Source organism: Tinamus guttatus, unplaced genomic scaffold, assembly GCF_059628265.1.
Source record: "Tinamus guttatus ecotype Peru unplaced genomic scaffold, ASM5962826v1 Tinamus_guttatus_pri_ptg000253l, whole genome shotgun sequence".
NCBI classification, from domain to species: domain Eukaryota; kingdom Metazoa; phylum Chordata; class Aves; order Tinamiformes; family Tinamidae; genus Tinamus; species Tinamus guttatus.
This window is the reverse complement of record NW_028288787.1, coordinates 175,887-195,142: the sequence shown is the minus strand read 5'-3', so window position 1 is coordinate 195,142 and position 19,256 is coordinate 175,887.

Below are 19,256 nucleotides of genomic sequence, written 5' to 3'. Positions count from 1 at the left end.
CTACCGCCTGTGGTCTTAGTTTCAGCGGTTACTATGTGGGTTTTTTTTTTAAGCTCTAATAAAAGGTTTCATCTGCCTGGATTTAACCGAGCACAGAAAAAAATGGTCTGTTGCACCTGCTGCTTTGAGAGGCTTGTAGTATTAAAAGCTGCAAACTGTAGTATTAAATTTCAGCATAGCCAGTGCAAGTTAGACCTGGGCCTGAATCCAGATTTCAGCAGCCTGGAGCTGCTTGCTGAGGAAGGAGCAAATTCTAACCCAGTGATCTCTCCTGCAAGGATATATCTCAATAAACGGAGAGTTTACACCGTGACTGAGAAAACCCTACTGTGATTATTAATGCACTTCACCTCCTTCTGATTTTCAAGCCACTTTGCAGAGACAATCATAGCTTTCTGGTTAGTATAATGCCTTTCACAGTGAGCATCCAAGGGGCTAGAAGATAAAAGGAAGATTGAGGCAGGTGAGCGGATACCCCCACAATAGCCAGGTTGGCCTATGGACTGACAGACCTGTCAATGCTATTCCAAGTATAGAATATGTTGGACTGTAATGCTAAGCGATAGAGGCAGACCTTTTCCTAACAGAGCAAGGAAACTCTGGGATTGTATCACTCTTCTCACGTGGTTTACAAGGACGGCACTTAGCTCGCCTTCTAGCTGAAGGGGACTTTCAAATGCTGCATAGGACATAGAATCATAGAATCATAGAATGCTTAGGGTTGGAAGGGACCTCTAGAGATCATCTAGTCCAACCCCCCTGCATACGCAGGGTCACCTAGAGCACGTGACACAGGACTGCATCCAAGCGGGTTTTGAAGATCTCCAGAGAAGGAGACTCTACAACCTCTCTGGGCAGCCTGTTCCAGTGCTCTGTCACCCTCACTGTTAAGAAATTTTTCCTTAAGTTCCTATGGAATTTTTGATGTTTCAGTTTCCGGCCATTTCCTCTAGTCCTATCAGTGGCCACCACTGAAAAGAGACCATCCCCGTCCTCTGCACTCCCTCCCTTGAGGTATTTATATACATTGATTAGATCCCCTCTCAGCCTTCTCTTCTCCAGGCTGAACAGGCCCAACTCCCTCAGCCTCTCCTCATAGGGCAGATGTTCCAGGCCCCTGATGATCCTTGTAGCCCTACGCTGGACTCTCTCCAGCAGCTCCACATCCCTCTTGTACTGTGGAGCCCAGAACTGGACACATATTGGCGAACTTGCTGCAGCTGCAGATATTTCAGTGGCTTGATAGGTTCGACCATTGAAACATATCACTGGCAGTGATGTTCAAGCTACATCACTCCTGATTTTTATAAAATTATTTTTTAAAATAAAAAGAGACCATTGAGATGACTGATTTGTTGGCAGTCTGCTAATGATTACAGGAGTTTATAACCAGACATGTGTATGTCATTCCTAGATCTCTCACAGCCTGTGGGAGGATGATTAGAAGAGGTTGGAATAATGGCTCTTCTAAGTGGTATCCTGATTTGGGAAGCAATCAGGAAAGTGAGGAAGCTGCAATGGACAGCTCTGAATAGTGCCCCCAGGCACAGCCCTGTGAATTAATACTGCAGCTGGCTATTTCGAGAAGAAGCTGGAATTCCTTCTGTATCGTAGAAGTGAACGCCATAGGTATTACTATTATCCATTTAATGCTGTCTTTTTTATTTTGAGCTTCTGGTTTCAGTGGCCAAGGATAACAGCAAATTCAGAGTTTGATTGTGGTTCATAGTAATGTTTCCTCGATGCTGTTTCACCAACAAGCTGTCTTGTAATAAAGGGCTTGTGGAGGTAGGAGGAGTGAAGAGGGAGCACCGGGCTTCTGTTCCAGTGATGCTAGTGAGTCCCAGAAGCTTTTCCATCCTTTCTTCACCTCACTGAGCTCTTCCCCTTCTGCACAATGAGGCAACAGGAATGCAGGAAAGTGGATAGCTGGGTTCTGTCGCATCCATGCTAGATGAAGGGACATGTTGACAGCAGCAATGCAGCAACGCAGCAGCAGGCCAGGGACGCTTGTCTCTCTTCTCTCATTTTGAATGCAGCAGGTGAAACGGGCAGAGATATCAGGAGGTTGCACAGCCTGCAGCGGGTGTGATACAGGTGGTGCAGGTAGCCTGTGTGCCACTGGGGTGTTGGTGCTGGTGGTGCAACGTGGTGGTTGTTGCCTTGGTGGCAGTTAGAGGTGCCATCAAGGCTGGGGGTGGCAGTCGAGGAAGTTGCTTATGCAGATAATGGCTTCAGGAGCTGTTGTTGTGCTGGGAGATAGTCGTGGACGGTGTTTGTGGGTTGTGATGGTGCATACGAGGGTGATGGGTGTTGCTGCAGACTGTTGGGGTGGCTGTTGCCAGGGGCGATGCCTGAGGGGGCAGTGAGTGTGTGACAGCTGAGGCAGCTGGCGGGGGAGGCAGTTAGGAAGTGTATGGGCACTGGCGTGTCCAAGGGGGCTGTTGGGGTGTGCATGACATCTGGGGTGTCCAAGGGGACAGTTAGCGCATGTGTGACAGCTGGGTGCCCAAGGAGGCAGTTGGGGTGTGTGTGACCATTGGGGTGTCTGAGGGCACAGCTGGGGTGTCCATAACCGTTGAGGTGTCCGAGGGGGCAGTTGGGGTGTGTGTGTGACCATTCGGGTGTCTGAGGGGGCAGTGGGGCATTTGGGGTGTGCATGACCATTGGGGTGTCCGAGGGTGCAGCTGGGGTGTGCATGACCATTGGGGTGCCTGAGGAGGCAGTTGGGGTGTGTGTGACCATTCGGGTGTCCGAGGGGGCAGTGGGGTAGTTGAAGTGCCTGTGACTGCTGGGGTGCCTGAGGAGGCAGCTGGGGTGTGTGTCACCATTCGGGTGTCCGAGGGGGCAGTGGGGTAGTTGGGGTGTCGGTGACCGCTGGGGTGACCGAGGGGGCCAGTGGGGCGCCCATGACTGCTCGGGTGTCCGAGGGGGCAGTTGGGGTGTGTGTCACCATTCGGGTGTCCGAGGGGGCAGTGGGGTAGTTGAGGTGTCGGTGACCGCTGGGGTGACCGAGGGGGCCACTGGGGTGCCCATGACTGCTCGGGTGTCCGAGGGGGCAGTGGGGCAGTTGGGGTGTGCGTGCCCGCTGCGGTGTCTGATGAGGCAGTTGGGGTGTGTGTGACCATTGAGGTGTCCAAGGGGGCAATGGGGCAGTTGGGGTGCCCGTGACCGCTGGGTGTCCGCGGGGGCCGCTGGGGTGCCCATGACTGCTGGGGTGTCCGAGGGGGCAGTTGGGGTGTGCATGACCATTCGGGTGTCTGAGGGGGCAGTGGGGTAGCTGAGGTGCCTGTGACTACTGGGGTGTCTGAGGAGGCAGCTGGGGTGTGTGTGACAATTTGGGTGTCCGAGGGGGCAGTTGGGGTGTGTGTGACCATTGTAGTGTCCAAGGGGGCAGTGGGGCAGTTGGGGTGTGTGTGACCATTGGGATGTTCGAGGGGGCAGTGGGGCAGTTGGGGTGTCGGTGACCGCTGGGTGTCCGCAGGGGCCGCTGGGGTGCCCGTGACCGCTGGGTGTCCGCGGGGGCGCCCAGCCGTGGGCCCTCGCCGTGAGGCGCCGGCTCCGCGGCGGGCGGGCCGGGGCGCGGGCGGCGGGGCGGGCGGGAGGCCGCGCGGCCCCGCCCCGCCGCCCGGCTGTAAACAGCGGCGCGGCGCGCGGGTAAGCGGCGGCTCTCGGCGTTCGCGGCGGGGGAGGCTGTCGGCGGGGGCCGGGGAGGCGGCGGCCGAGGCGCCGAGCGCACGTAGAGCGGCGAAGGGGGCAGCTGTCCGGGCGCGGGGGGGAGGCTGGAGCCGCCGTTGACGTGACCCGCTGCCGCGGAGGTGGCCGCGAGGGCTGCGGGTTGCGCCCGCCCGCCCGCTCGGGCGTTGCGCCCGGCGGCTGCTTCCCCAGCCCGGGCGTCCCCGCCGCTGGCAGCGGGGTCCGCAGGCACCGCGGGCCGCTCGGGACGCGCCGCGGGGCGCAGCGGGCTGTGCTGCAGCCTGCGGAGCGCCTTGGCCGTCACTGTCCGCCCCGGTGTCGCGCGGCCCTGGTGGAGGAGTCCAGTAACGGCTGTATAAAGTATTATAGAGGCCCTCTTTCGCCTGTTTACTGGGCAGTAGCTCAGCGTGTTGCAACTGGAGTCTGTCTGCACGCTCTGTGGAGGAATGTCTGAGAACCAGGAGCGATGAACAGGCCAAGATCCTGCGGGAGCCACCGCTGCTTCTGTGAAAGGCAGAGCACACTGCGTCTCCCAGGGCAGGGGAGTCGGGCACGAGGTGGCCTCTTTTACAGCATGTTTTTTAAATGCCAGTGAGAATGATAATGTAGTCTTTCATGGAACTTCCTATGTTTCACAGAGAGTTAGATATGGCAAAAATTGCCATGTGTGGGGTGGTTTTTCTTCCTCATCTAGTTATTCCCTAATGGAAAGGTTCATGGTTTGAACAGTGGGTTCAGTTAGATGGAGGGACCTAAAAACTCCCTGGGCCAGGATGGGAACCTCAGGCAGCGGTGATGAGCAGTGAGTAAGATGGTTGCTTCAGCTCTATTGCAGCATTGGAAGATGTACATTCTTCTTTCCCTACCCAGTGCATGGGGTAACCTGTGCTAGTTCTGCAAATAAGCGTGCAATATTGTGTGCTTTTGGGTGGAGGTGCCTTTTTGGTGTTTTACATAACTAAATGCCTCACGTACATTCCTGCTGCCCGGTGGCCGTCACATTATCTGTGCTCATCCAGGCAACTCTCTTCCGCTGACCTATAGTCTAGAGGTGATTAGTTGTAAGCAGCTCTCATAGAGTGGGAGTGTGGAGGCCCGTTTTGAGAATAGCAGTGTGGTATGTTTTGTTAGCCTCTAACCAGCTTCAAGGATGGCACTACAGGTGTTCTACTGGACAAGGAGTAAAAGAACTGTCTGGCTGCTATGTGACCAAGAAGCTGGTTGTATAGTTTTAGTATAAGCCTTTAGATTACTTGGTTTATTCAGGAACGGAGCTTCGCATTCGTTTAGATAAATAAGGTGTTACCTCTGGAACAGTACAGTATATAAGTTTTATTCTGTGTTTAATAAAAGGACTTCAGATTCAGGATTCAGAACTTTGGTGTTTGACTCGGGACTTGGGTCTTTGATTCGATACACTGGAGTTCGTTCCTTCAAAAGTTGCAACATGGGAGGGCAAACAAGCGCCACACGCTTGCCCTCAGTGAGCCCACCTGAGCGATCCCGAGCAAGGATTGCTGTGGGAAAGGAGCCTTTGGAATCATGACCCATTCTCATTCCTACCTGTGAACAAAGATGGGAGCATAAGAGAGCTCCTGGCCTCCTTTGGGCATACACACTATTTCATACACAAGGGCCTTCAGGCCCTTGATCAAACTTCATCCTAAAACCACCTGTCTGGGAAGCTCCCTGTCCTGATTTTTTTTTCCCTTCTCTCTAATTTTTCAACCTAAATGTATTCACGGCACATTCACTTGTTGTTGTGCCAGCCTGTCCTTTTGCTTCGGCAGTTCTGTTTGGCTTCTGTGATATATTTAGAGAGCAATCCTATCCCTTCAGTGCCTACATTTGGCTAGGCTGAAAAAGCCAGGTTCTTAAGTTTCTTCTTGTTTGATAGGATTTCTCCTTCCTCCAGAATGTTTGTGGCCTTTTCTGCACCTGTTCATTTAAGTTTGTTATTTTTTAAATGTGGGTGATGAGAATTTTATGTATGACACGCCTGTTACCAGTGCTTGTACTATAGCACTGATATGTCACTACCTTGTCTAACTGTATTTATTTTCCAACAGCCACAACATCTCTGTAATCCTCAGTATATATCTCGTGGGTGACTGGTTTGCTGAGTTGCTCTGAAGTTACTTTTCCTAACGTTTCTGGGAATATGCAGACTTGTCTAGCCCAGTACTTGCAGCCAAGATCTCACTGAGGCAATCTCTAAAACCACAGGGCATGGGAGAAGCTTGAAAATGTGCCTTTCCCTCAATCCATCCTTCTGGATATACCTAAATCATCCTATTTTGGCATTGTAAATTTGTTGTTTGTTGTTATGAGAAGCATCTTTCCTGCAGTCCATGCCAGTGCCTCCCCAGGGAGACTTTACCTGTGGAGCAGAGGGGTGTCCATTCAGGAGAGCCTCCTGAACATGGGACCAGGTGTTTGTAACAGGAGCCCCTGGCAGGTTGCACTCTGATGCAACTGTCCATCTAGGGCATTTGGCACCTGCACTGCCTACATGCCTGGAGGAAGTTTAGGTGTTGGCTAAATAAATACGTGCTTTCTTGGATTGTCTTATGCACAAAAATGTGGGGAGGAGCCCCACATTTAGTATGTGTCTGTGTAGGCTGCTGCATTAAACTGGTGTCTTTCTGTCTTTCTTGTCCCCAGGGACGAGCTTTCTCCCTGTGAGCTGTGCGGGATGTTTTGTTTAGGCCCTGGTAAGTATGCCGGGGAGAGGGAGCTCTCATTCCCTCTAAAGAAAACAAATTCCACAGCTGTGGAAGCCCAGGAGTCTTTGTCACTATTTCAGAGGATGGGGGCTGAGTTGCTGGAGGGATGGAGGCACGGGCTTTGGAAGATGGTACAGAGCCCTGCAGGCTGGGCTTGCCCTGAGAGTGCTTCTGGCCTTGGCTGAAGCTTCTGTGTTTCAGAAGGGCTTCTGCTGCCCTACTTTTTATATAATTCTCTCAGAACTAAAGAATATTTTTCTCTGCCTGGCACTATGAGAGAGCAACTGCTCTCCTGTTGCTCCCTGCTTGAAGGGAAGTGTTTTCTTCCTCTGTCCGCATCTCCCCGGGTCGGCGTCCTGTGCTGGGTGGAATTGGCTGTGCGGAGCTGTCAGCCCCCTGCCTTTCCGCACAAAGCTGAGCTCTCTGCCAGACTCTTCAGCTATAAACGGATCTGGCCTCTTCCAACTCCCTCCATGTGATGTTGCGGGAAATCAGAGCTGGGCCAGGCTTCCTCTTAATTAGGAAAACATAAGTTCCTGCCACTGGCTTTTAGTAGGTTCTCTCTAAGTAGCGAGCCTGGTTTGAGGACTAGTTCTGTGCCCCAGGGAGGGCTTTGCTGCTGAACTGGCTGCTTGCACAGCAAGAGGTTTTTCCCTAGGCTTGAACGCAGAGCTTGGGCAGACCCATAGACACTGTATCCAGTGACTGGCCCCACACACAGTGCCACAAACAAGGCTCCGTTTGATCTGAGGGCTGTGTCTCAAGGGAAGGCCAATGTTTTTGCCACTGACTGCATCTTGCTTTCACATCCATGTTAGGCATTCAAAAACTTGTCTTTTATACAGAGTGAATGAGCCTGTCCTCATTTCTTTGAGATTTATGGCATAGATCCTGGAGTCTTTTAAATCTCATGTATTTTCACTCTGCTGAGGCGCAAGGAAGATCAGGATCGTGTGTGTAGGGAGCTGGGGCCTGGAGTATGCAGGTCAAGATGACTCAGGGACTCAGTAGCTGCCCTGAATTAAACTAATGTCTTCTGTGCCTTCTTGAGCAGAGTGCTACCCTCTGTCTGCCCTGCAGGTGTTCAGGCCATTCATTCCATGTAGAGTACAGGTCAGTATTTAGAAAATTAATTTGTACCCTCATGTTTTAAAAATTGTAGTCTGAAAGTCGCCTGGGTCCTGTGCTTCACTGAAGCTGGTAGGCCAGGTCACAGCCTGGTGTCCTGTCATTGGCAGCCATGGGTTTGGCATCCTTTGGGCTTAGATGACAACACCTAGAGCAGCTGCTTGGGAGGCTTCCTTCCCTGCTGGCGATCGAATCCTTCAAGAACCTTGAGGCTATGGATAAAAGAACATTGACTGTTTGAAAGATGTTGACCTGGCTTACATTGCTCTGTCTTCTGCCTGTTCTCCTGCTGTTTCAGTTTTTCTTGTGGCCACAGACACTGCCTGCCACCCTGTTCCTATGAAAGATGCCTGCCATGGGTTTTATCTGCTGCAGTGGCTGGGTTGCAGTACGTATTGTCTATGGTGTTGGAGTTGCAGTCTGTCTGGGTGGGCAGTATGGGCAATGTACAGGAATGCGACTGCTCTCATTTTATGTGAGCTGGAGAATGTAACATCCCACTCAGTTCATTTTGTTTACGTGTGGCAAAAATGTTCTTTTTACCTGTCTGCTGTGACTGCAGGCATTTTGCACAGATGAGGTAAGGAATGGTGTAGTGTCACCCTTCCCCACATCCCTGCAACAAACTGCTGTCTGGCAAGGGTACCTTTGAGCCCCTGGAATAAATGAAATGGAGAAATTGTGTAGCTGTCTGTCACTCTTTCCTGTGGTTAGCTCTCCTGAAGCTGGGCCAGGCATCCCTGGTGCTTTGCCAGCTCAACTTGGAGTGCTTCAGAGTAAATTTGGCTGGGAAGAGTTTTCCTGCTTGCTGTGTCCCTCCCAAATGTTCAGGGAGGCTGGTTCCCCCAGGTCTGCAAGGCCTCACACAGCCTGCCTTCTGCTGAACACCTGATTCCTGGTTCTTCACCAAATGCCTGGATGCACAACAGGGTCTTCTCAGGGGTTTGTTGGGCTTAAGTCCTGGCCTGTTCCTCTGGTTCTGGAAACTGCAGTCTCATTGGGGTTTTCCTGGAGCTGCTCCTCAGGAACCCATAGCTTCCCCTTCTTTCCATTCTCATGTGTGCTTGCCTTGACTGGGAATATTGCTTTACACAACTTGTGTGTTGTGCTTGGGATTGGTGTTTGCTGAGCCTTGCCCTGCAGGCTGCACTTCCTATCGAGTCCAGTGAAGCTGGGGACAGGAACCTGTCCCCTCTGCTGGTCTGATTGAACCGTCCTCCCTAGAGAGCAGATCTCGGACTGCTGTTCGGGTGCTCTGCTGGCCCTGCTATCTCAGACTCGTGCAAGACATCAGGGCTGTTATGGTTGTTGTCATCTTGGGCCACATTCCTCTTGTCTGCTACCTCCCTTGCCTTGAGACTTCAGAGGTTCTGCGGGATGTGAACCAGCAGCCAAGTGTCAGTGCTTGGTGCCGTTCGTGTGAGTGCCCGCGGGTCCCTGTGCCGGGAAGCGGTGGGGTGTCCTGCAGACAGGGCTGCACGGGCTCTTCGGAGCTGCTGCCAGGCAAACAGCTCGACTGTCTTCTGCTACGTCTTGAAGAGGAAGGGGACAGAGAGGCCAGGCTGCACAGTGTGTATGGAGGTGCCAGGGTAGAGGGCTGCCTCAGGGAAGGTCAGGAACACCTTTTCTATCAAGTGGCAGCTACTGGGGCCCACGGCCGCCCCCCGTCAGGCTGGGGAGAAGGGAGCCGGCCCGCCCCGCTCCGTTGCGGGCTCCAGTTTATCAGAAGGGCAATGCCTGGCTGAGCCCGGTCCCGGTTTCCCTTGCAGCTGCACATTTCCTGCGCAGCAGCTTGCAGAACGTGCTGTCGTGTTTGCGCACCTCTGCCAGGCTGAGCTGGGGCCCCAGATGGTGGTTCTCACAGGACATGGCCCAATGAGGTGTCTCAGCAGCAGGCAGTGTGGTACTCTGTGGTGTCTCTGCTGTGGCTCCGTCTTCCCTTCCTACTCCAGGCAACATTGTGCTCCCCTATCTCTGGCAGCCATAGCTCTGTATCCTCTGTCCTGCCTGGCCTGATACTTGGCTTATCCCACGTATCTTTTCCGAAGCGCTGATGGCTCTCTGTGTCCCCACCCCTTCTTGTTTTGTTGCTCTGCTGGTCATCCACCCTGGAAGTTAGCTGCGTTTCTGTTCACTGCTGCTATTCTTTCATTTCTAGTTCCTTTAAAGTGGAGATAACAGTTAGGTCTGCTATTGGTACAGGCCTGATAGCCCTGCTGCACTCAGCTCATGCATTTCCCAACGACTGCCACACTTGCTTACGTGCTCCTTTTCATAAGCTGGTCTTTGCCATCCATGAAAGCTCTGGTGCCTGCCATGCCTGAGTCTCACAGGGGTCTGCGTGGAACATCTTCAGCACATTTAGCTATGTTTTGGAAGATGGTGGAGACTACGATGACTGCATTTCCTCATGATTCTAAACTAATCAGTATAGTCTAAATTAATATGTATAATCTGTTTGGAGACTGTAGTGTTACAGAAAGGTATTGCAAAGCTACTAGCCTGATAAAATTCCATGCTGATAAATGAAACAATTTTATGCTTATAAATTGTGAATGATTTATGAGCGCCCACAGGAGGCCCTTTGGAGACACTGGGGATAGTTATCTGAACATCCACACAATGTTCAGTTGTAGCCAAAAATCCAGTGTCTGCATCTTGAGTACCCGCCCGCCTTTCTGGTTGTCCTGTCTCAAAAAGGGTGGTCTAGATCTGGGCACAATACAGAAGACAGCAAAGAGGATGATTAAAGGAACAGGATAGCTTGCTTAGGAGGAGAGATTAAAAAAGGGCTTCACCCAGATAAAGAAGAGATGGCTTGGACTACTGAAGGCCTATTCAAAAGGTGAGAAGGTGAATAAGGAACGAGCACTTGCTGTTTCTTGCAGCACATCCAACAAAATTATTTTTTAGGTGTCAGGGAATTTCTTTTACAAAACAGCTGTATTACAGAGCCTGTTGCTACAAGATGGTGTAAAGACTGAAAAAGTACACAGATTCCAAGAGGAACTGGATACCTAAATAGCAGATACATGTTTCAGTCGTTGCTAAAAATGGTGATGAATTTGTAGCCTCCAGGTCTGGAAGTTCCTTGCCTGCTGATTGTTGCAAGCTGAAGGAGCAGAGCCTCGGAAAAGACCACTCTGTACTCTGCAATATTCTGTTTTTAAGCGTATACCAGTGCTAAAATGTCTAGAGTGTGATAGCAGACCAGCAGAACTGGTGTGATCCCAGTAGGGTGGTTGTTATGACCAGAACACACTGCAGCAATGGGGAGAGAGTAAATCGAATTGGTTTTCAGCACTTCTATCTACTGGGTTCTGTAGGAGTTATGCACAGGGCCATATCTTGGACCTCACACCACTCTTTTTTTTTTTTTTTCCCTTCCTTTACTAGCAAATCTGAAAGCACTTACAGGAGAAACTGGTGCACACATGGCACACTGACCCAGTGCATCAGACACTGTTGTGGCTGTTGCAGGAATTGTAATAGCTTCAACCACGGCAGTACAGCCTTGAAGGTTAGATGCTTGGGTTTACTTTTTTGGTCCCATCTTTGCTCCCTTGTGATTAGGGCTTGATGGAATAAGATTTGGATTCTTAGAACCTCTTCTTATAACTTTGGTGTTCTTCTTATCTGTCCAAATGCCTGATTTATAAGAGACAGGAAAGAGTAGATTCCTATTATGAATTCTTCTGTATCTTCCCAGTCCTCTATTGTAATTCCATCATAATCTAAGCAGTAAATGTCTCATCCTCTCTCCACTGAGCATTGGGAAGGGCTGGAACTGCACTGTTTTGAAAAGTCATTTTGCTGGTGGCAGAGTGCCTTGAATACTCATTTTAGGAGCAATAGTAAGATTCATAGCAAGTTATTTGCTGCTAACCCCACTGTAAACTTTATCAGACCAATGTTGTTTTTTCTTGAAGCTGACTGAGGCTAAGGCAAAAGCAAGTAGAGAGTAGTGATCACTTGTGCCTGCCATTCAACTTGTACAGGTGGATTCTTAACTACTTAAACCCGAGTCTGGTATCACAGCAAAACTGAGATTTTGGGGAAAACTGCACTCAGAGTCCAGTCATAACTTTATGTCTGCCTTGTCTTATGAAGAGCTGAACTCAAATCAAGACACTCATGAGCTCTAATGTTTGTGCTTCTTTCAGTAGGCCAGATAAAGAGTTTAAAACCCCTGTAGTGCTCCTCAGTTCTCCTCTGCTTGCTAGAGGAGAAAAAAAAAAGTCTGGCAGCCTCAAGCTGTTTTTAAACTAGACAAATGCCTGGGGCGTCTGTCTGCCAGAGCCTCCAGCCTGTACATCGAGTCCCTTTTTAGCACGCTGCTCCATGCATTTCTGTGTGGCTCCAATTCCTTACTCTGGGAACGTGACCTCATCATTGTTTTGGTATTTCCAGTGATTCAGCCTGGTCTGGGGAAGGGAGGAGTCATTCCTGGTACATGCTGATGGGCTGTTTATGCATTGCTCGCATTCCAGCGCGGTGCAGCCCCAGCCCATCCGGTGCCTTGACAGCTCGCGCTGCTGAGCTGCTGCCTTGCACTGCTGCTGGCAAGTGCTCTGCACACAGAGCCACAGAAACGAGCGCTTCGGAGGCCAGCGGGAATCACTGTCTTTGCAGCGTACCTGTGCTGGTGAGGAGGAAGAAGGCTGAGCGTGTGTCTAGGAAAGCCACGAGGAGTTACCTGCTTTTTGCTCTTTATAGACTGTCTGCGTCCCACCGTGGACCTATCCTCAGAGCATCTGCAGAAACGTGGTAAGTGTTACGATCCTTATTTCACAAAGTGGGAAACTGAGGCACGGAACAGGGAAGTGGTCTGCTTGAGGTTTTAAGCTTCTAGAGCTGGAAAAGTAAATTCCTGGGAAGTGGTGCTCATGGTACTGCCTCTTCCCTCCTGCAGTAGCTGGATTCCCCCAGGAAAGATGAGTGTGACCTGCGGGTCAGATGGGGATGGAGCAGTGTTTGGTGGAAAGGGCAGCTTCCCAAGTGAGATGAGACTAGGCTATAGATGTTTCTAAACCACGTTTCCTGTGGTTGTCACTGTCCTCCATCTCTCCAGGTGTGGCAGAAAACAGAGGAGAGAAACATGGGTTTCTCAGCCAAGCTGGTGCCCATGCTGGCGGCAGGCTGTGGATGCAGCAGGGCTAGGACTCCTGCTTTGGTAGAGCTGCACTTGCTGGAGATGGAATAAGCTTTACTGCAGCGTGGTCCAGACACCCTCAATGCCTTATTTGAGCCTGAGCTATTGGGAGGGGTTTTCAAACCTTTTGGGCTAATCTAATGGTTGAGACCAGTTTTGTTGCAGAAGTTTAGTTGAGGGTGTGACCCTCACCCCGGAAGAGTCCTGTCCCAGTTTGTCACTGTGCAGGAGTAAGTCATGAAGGCTCTTCATGTTTGAAGAAGCATCCTCATATGCGGAGCCCCCTTGCCTATCGTGATGGGTATGTGCTCTGAGCCTACGTCCTGGCAGCATCTGTCTCCCTCCAGCAGATCTGGGTGCCATGTGCCATGCCTGGGAAGCTTTCCCTTTTTCTTGTGCAACAGTAGCACAAGGACAAGAAGGTTATCTTATTAGCTGAGGTCAGCTGAGCTGTACTGTGGTGGCAGATGTCTGCAACACAGAGGGGAAAGGCAACCGGTACCTTCCTTGTTGCAGACACCAGCAGCCCAGGGGATGGATAGCACCTGTAGGGAGAGTGTGTTAACCGCAGTAACCTGTCCTTTCCAAGCTGTGTGAAGGGGGAGTGACTGTATCAGCAGTTTGCTGCAGGGAGGAGGCTGCAGACAGTGCAGCCTGGCTGCCCTCCCTAATAGGGAGCACATCAGGCTGGCCTAATACCTGGCTTGCTTGGGCCTTATGCTGTCACCCGGATGTAGATGTGCTCCTCCTGCAGCTTAACTCGGGCATCCTTGAGCTCTTCTTCAGTCAAGGTCTTTCATGGCATTCACTGCTGTGATTGGCCCAAAGCAACTGTTTTCAAACCCCTGTTGAGGGTAAATAGGATTTCTGTTCAAAGGAGGTACTCCCAGCCCCTAGGGAGTGGGCAGCAGTTGCTGCAGAGCCATATGGACTCCCTCTTCTTTCATGCTGGTTTCCCTCGGAGGTGACTTTGGTGAAATGCTTGTCTGGCATTAGGGGCTTAATGAAAATAGGCTATGCCCACTGTGGTGTGCATCCTGACACAGCTCTTTCTCAGCCCCTTGGTGACATGTTACAGTGCTATTTAAGGGGCTGGTGTTGAAACCTGCTACACCTGTCTAGTGTTGATTCCAGCTATGGGGTCAGCAGTGAAAGCTCCCCAATGCGTTGACACGTTGCTGTTTTGCAGACCCGGGTTCTATTTCCCTGTCATCCTTATTTGGTGTAAATCCAGGTGAGAAGGTTTGTAGATGATCTGAAAATGTAAGGAAAAGAAGAACCTTAGTAGTAGGTGCCAAATGCAGTTAACTGGAAAGAGAAGTTAAGTCACAGTGAGTGCACTGCCCTGTGTGTGCGGAGATGCCCTGCACAGCGGAGGTGGCTGCTGCACCGTGGGTCAGGTCTGCCCAGTGATGGACCAGCCTTTCTCCCCTGGCGTGCTGGGCTGTAGAACCCACACGAGGGATACTGTGGGGCTGGATCTATCTACAGGTGGTGGAAAAGGGTCACAGCTTGTCTGGACTGAGGTGTAGGACTGAAAATTGTGTGGGTCTGCATTACTGCTAGCAGTTGCTGTGCATGGAGTTGCAGGAGCAGCTACAGTGTGGAGTTGGGTGTCTGTTGCTAGCAGTCACCTCACCCTGAGGCCTCCTCTCGCTGCTGCGTGAGCAGCCTGCACAGCCCCATCACACTCGCTTCTTTCTGAGCTTGCTCCAAATGCCTCTCTGAAACACGAGCTGCATTTCTGCCATAGTCCTCCCCAGAGCGCATCTGCATCTGCACCAGGGCTTGCATTAGCTGCCTGGCCCGTGCTTTGCCAGCAGCCTCTGCTTTCCCCTCCTGCCCGCCGGCTCCGCGAGTGAGACAAGCACCTCGACGCCGCCGCTCCCGAGGAGAGGCAGGTGACTGGCAGCGAGAGGAGGCCGTGAGGCAGCTCTGCAGGAAGCGCCTTGTCACGGGGCCTCTCGCCCAGCACCCTGCAGCAGCTGCCTGCAGCCTCCCTGCGCCGGGCTTGCTCATCCCTGCACTGACACTGGCAAAGCTGGTTTACTTTGGGTTATCACTGGCTGCGCAGGCCGGACTCAAGCTGCCCGGGGCGGTTGCTGCTGACCTGATTTGCAGCTGAAGTGAGCTGAGTCCACCAGCTGGGGAGATTGTACTTGGCAAGGTAGGAGCTGAATCCTTCCATTTGTTCTGCTAAAAGTAACAGTCCACGCGAATGTGCCTGAATGAGGAGTGTATATGTGTTCTTATTCTGTATTTTTCTGTAGCTCTGAACAGCCAGTATGCTGCTTGGACTGTGACTTACATGACATGGAAGGGCAATGAGTCAATCTTTGCCTCTCTTCCTAGTCCAGTTTGGTGCTCTCATACTCCACAGCTGCTCTACTATTGTGCAGCATTCTGTGAAGTTTGTGGCAATTTTGTCATCCGCTTTTCCAGGAGGTAGGGGCACTCTGCAGGTAGAGAACTGTCTGCACATGCCTCTGGAGAATAAATTTATGGAAAACAAAAATCAAGGAAGCTTAACAGGCACCAAAATGGCTCAAGATAAAGTATTCTTAGTCAGAAAATTAGAGAAGCAGATTTGTTTCTCAGTATAATCTCTCTCTCTCTCTCTCTCTCTCTCTCTCTCTATATATATATATGTATATATATATATATATACACACATATATTTCTTACAGTCCTTTAGGACAAGCCATTTCCATATGGAAAGACCTACAGGTGTTATTGTCTCTGGGGTTAGAGAAAAGTCAGTCTTGTCGTGCCGATGGTTTACTTCTCAGCTAACCCCTCGCTGTGTGGCATTTAGTGCTTCATCCTGTACTGGCTCTGCATACCCTAACTGGAATAAAAGCAAGAGATGATGACAAGAGACACTGGTCCTGCTGCATGTTCCCCTTTCCTTCCCCAGCATCTGGGTATGGCTGCCTGTGCATATACATGGCCATTCATATTCCTTGAGCTTGTTGGAACTGGGCTTTCCTCCCATGTAGAGGAGAAATCTGCTGGACAGGACAGACAATGAGGTCAGGCCTGCTGCAGTTGATGGTTTTGTTCTGAGGACTAGCTTAAACAGAAAACCACATCCTCACTGTATCCCTAATTCCTAAGTTCTGAGGATGGGAAAGGTGCTGTGACGCCTTAGCATGCCCTGCTCTGCTGCCAGTGGGTGTATAAATAGTGCCCACAGGATACTATTTTGGTGACAAGCTCTTCCCAGGATTCATCTGAAGAGTTATGTGAACAAGTGTTAAAAATAACACTAAGCCCTGCCCAAACGCTGGCATCGTTTCAGCCAAAGTGTTGGGGAATCTTCCTCTTCAGAGAGCGCCCTTGGGTGGGGAAGCAGAGCAGGGCCCAGGATGGCTCCCGGCGTTTTCTGTTCTTTGTGCCCTGCTGATCACAGAGGCCGCTGACATTCAGGTTCAGCAGATCTGCTGTTCACCATGAGCATGTAAGACTTTTGCTTCTAATTAGGTTATTTGCTCCTGAGCTTTCCCTACAAGTTCAAAGTATTATCTCTAATGACAGGAAATGCTAAGAGGGGTTAACCTGAGCTTTATCTCGCCTGCCAGCACGTCCCTGACAGCGGCCAGATCTACCTAGCTGCTTCTCCCAAACGTCCTGAGCCCTCCAGCCATGGTGCAGGGAGAGATTCTGCCCCTTCGTGAAGTTTATCCTGAGGACTGGTAGCTGGGAGCTGGTTTAATTGCAAAAAGAATATTGAAATTATATATGGGATTAATAGCTATAGGTCTGGACATTCTCGCTATCCACATAAATACAAAAGTAATTCAAAAATCCTACTCTGTTCCTGTCATGGTCATGGCCTAGAACTGAAAAGTGGAGTGCACTGCCAGGGTGCTGGGATCCTGGGGAGGAGCCTTCCTTGGCACATGCAGCCAGTGCAGGCTGCCCCTTCCCTCCAGTGATGCTGAACGCTGCAGCTTGTTCCCCTTGCACCGGGCTTTGTTTGTTGGTCAAGGCCCACAATAATGTGACCTCTACTCACCTGCTCCCATATGGGGCTGTGTGTGTCAGGAGACCCCACTGACCACTCGTGTCCAGTGCTTGGAAGCCAGAGCTCATGCTCAGAAAGCACCTAAGGACAGAGATGCCTCTTCTTGTAGACAGGAGCTGGGGCTCCACTCTTGTCTGGTCTAACAGGGGTGTAGGAGAAGCCACCCTCTCACAATACCCAGTGTGGCAGTGCAGACCACTGCTGTCGCATGGCTTAACACGTGGGGTCCTGCATGCAGAAGGAAAGAGCTGAGGTGCCCTGTGGCTGTGAGCTTGGAGGCAGTGCTTGGGCTTGCCTGTTTGTTTTGGGTTGATGGCAGCAGTGTTGTACGCAGGGGAGACTGCGCTCCTGTTTTAAATATTGAGGTTCTGAACTGCAGTATTAATTCCTCTGTGTAGCTCTTTGGCCTTTTCTTTTGCAGCCTGGCATAAGTTTGTGCCAGTTTCTGGCTTTGTAGAGAAAGGGTGAGATGCTTCCACAATCTCTGAGTACTTCCCTTTCTGAAGGACTGGACTTATTTTAAGTTGATATAGAAAGTAGCTGTGAAAGCAGCAGGCTTTGAAATTGCTGAAAAGGTCACAATTGCTGTTTGCTCCATGCTTCACCCCCTTTGACATGGGAATACTAATTCTGGCAAAAGTCCTCAGGGATGGAGGGCAGGTCCCATTAGAACATTGTAACTGAGGGTTTTCTCCAGCAATTGCACTGAGAATTAGGGCACGACAGTTGTGCGTGTTTAGTCTTTGACTGTCTTGCGCAGCCCTATGTAGCCTGCCTCGTTTTGAAGCTTCTCTTGCTTGCCGCCCAGGGAAAGGTGCTGGCTGAGTTTGTCCTCAGGTTGGAGTGACTTCTTACAGGTGTGTCTGAAGTACAGATTTTTAGGATTGTTCAAAGATGAAAATATATCACAGAAGTGAAAAGCATATTTCTTTCTTCAGGTATTCTCTAAGGCAGTATAACTTGTTCTGGGTGATTAGTGCCTCACTAGGGGGTTTCTGCTCCTCTGTAAATACTCAGCCAGCTATGAGGTGCCCTGAGCCATCATCATTCCTGTTTGTTATTACATCTGAGCCAAGGTTCTGTATCATGGCATGTTTTAAAGCTCCCAAGGGCTCTCTTGGGGCTCTTTCCACACTGGTATGCTCTTGTTCATGGAGCATACCTGGAATACATAGCCTTTTTCATCCTCTGTAAGTGCTTTGCTGGCGTCATCAGCCTTCTGCAAGGTGCCAGAGTCCCACACCACAGTTTCCAGCATTTCCCAAAGTACTAAGATGACTCCACAGGGAGCCCTGTAGAGCAGAGAGCGTCACTTCTTTTTCCTGCCTTACATGAGGTTTGAGCCCTACTTCAGGCTCTTCAATGCAGTCTAAGCCTGACATGTCAGGGGTCTCCCATGACCCATTTTTCCTTTATGCCTCCTCAGTGATGCCAGATCATGGGCATGCCGGCATACACACGTGTATCTATCTGTACTTACACATACATGGTACCTCCGAGCTGGAACACACATGAAAAGGCACAACTGGTAATACTGCAGCTAGATGCTGAAGTTTGAACTCTTTGCCCTGCTCAAGCCTATATCTGTAAGCACATAACAGCCAAAAGGTTGGCTTTACTGAGGTCATCCATGACCTGACAGGGAGATCTGTAGTGGGTGAAAATCCACCACAGCCTGCTTTATTAAATGGGAAGAGGTTATAACAACAAAAGAAAAGGCTAAGAAGGTTTGAAGGTGTGGTGAAGTAACATTGTCCACAAGACTATGAGAAGTCTCTTGACCACAGTGGACAGAAGGAGGATGAATTCACCAAGTAGCAACTGGTACTCATCCCGTTCCTTCTGAGGAGAAAAAAAAAAGAAAAGCCAAACCTCAGGATGGTTTTTAACAGCCAGGTGAATTAGCCATCGGATCAGTTGGCCATGGTGTGCGTTACCACTCTGTATTTACATGTACGTTTGCTCTCTCTTTCCAGAAGTGTATTTCTGTTTTTCCAGTTATTCCCACAGAATACACTTCTCTAGGCTTTTAATCCTTCATCAGAAGCTGCCTGCTCCTGTGAGTCAAACTGAAATCATTATAATAAGACCTCTAGAAGCCACGTAGCAACATCTCCCTGACCCAAGCAGAGCTGACTCCGACTCTGCCATTCCTTATGCTTCTTGCCTTTACCTGCCTCTGGAAACTTACAGAGATGGTGACATTAGCAGCTGCAGTCCACAGCCTAGTTCCCCAGTCCCCCCTTCCATTGCTTTCTGCTGATGCTATGGCACCTGGAGCTGGGCAAGGCATTTGATGGACGTTTCTTCATGGTCCCAGGCTGTTTCCAGTTTATGGCACTACGGATTTGTGTGAATTAATGTGAATGTTTGCCTCTAGAATGCCAAAGAGCTTCTGAGACAGGACCTGTTGCATATTATGCAAAACGCTAAAAATAAATAAATAAATCAAACCAAAAGGTGGGTGGTTTTTGAGAATATCTTCAGCAGCCACTTTTAGAACAGAGGGCTTTGCAGAAGCACACAC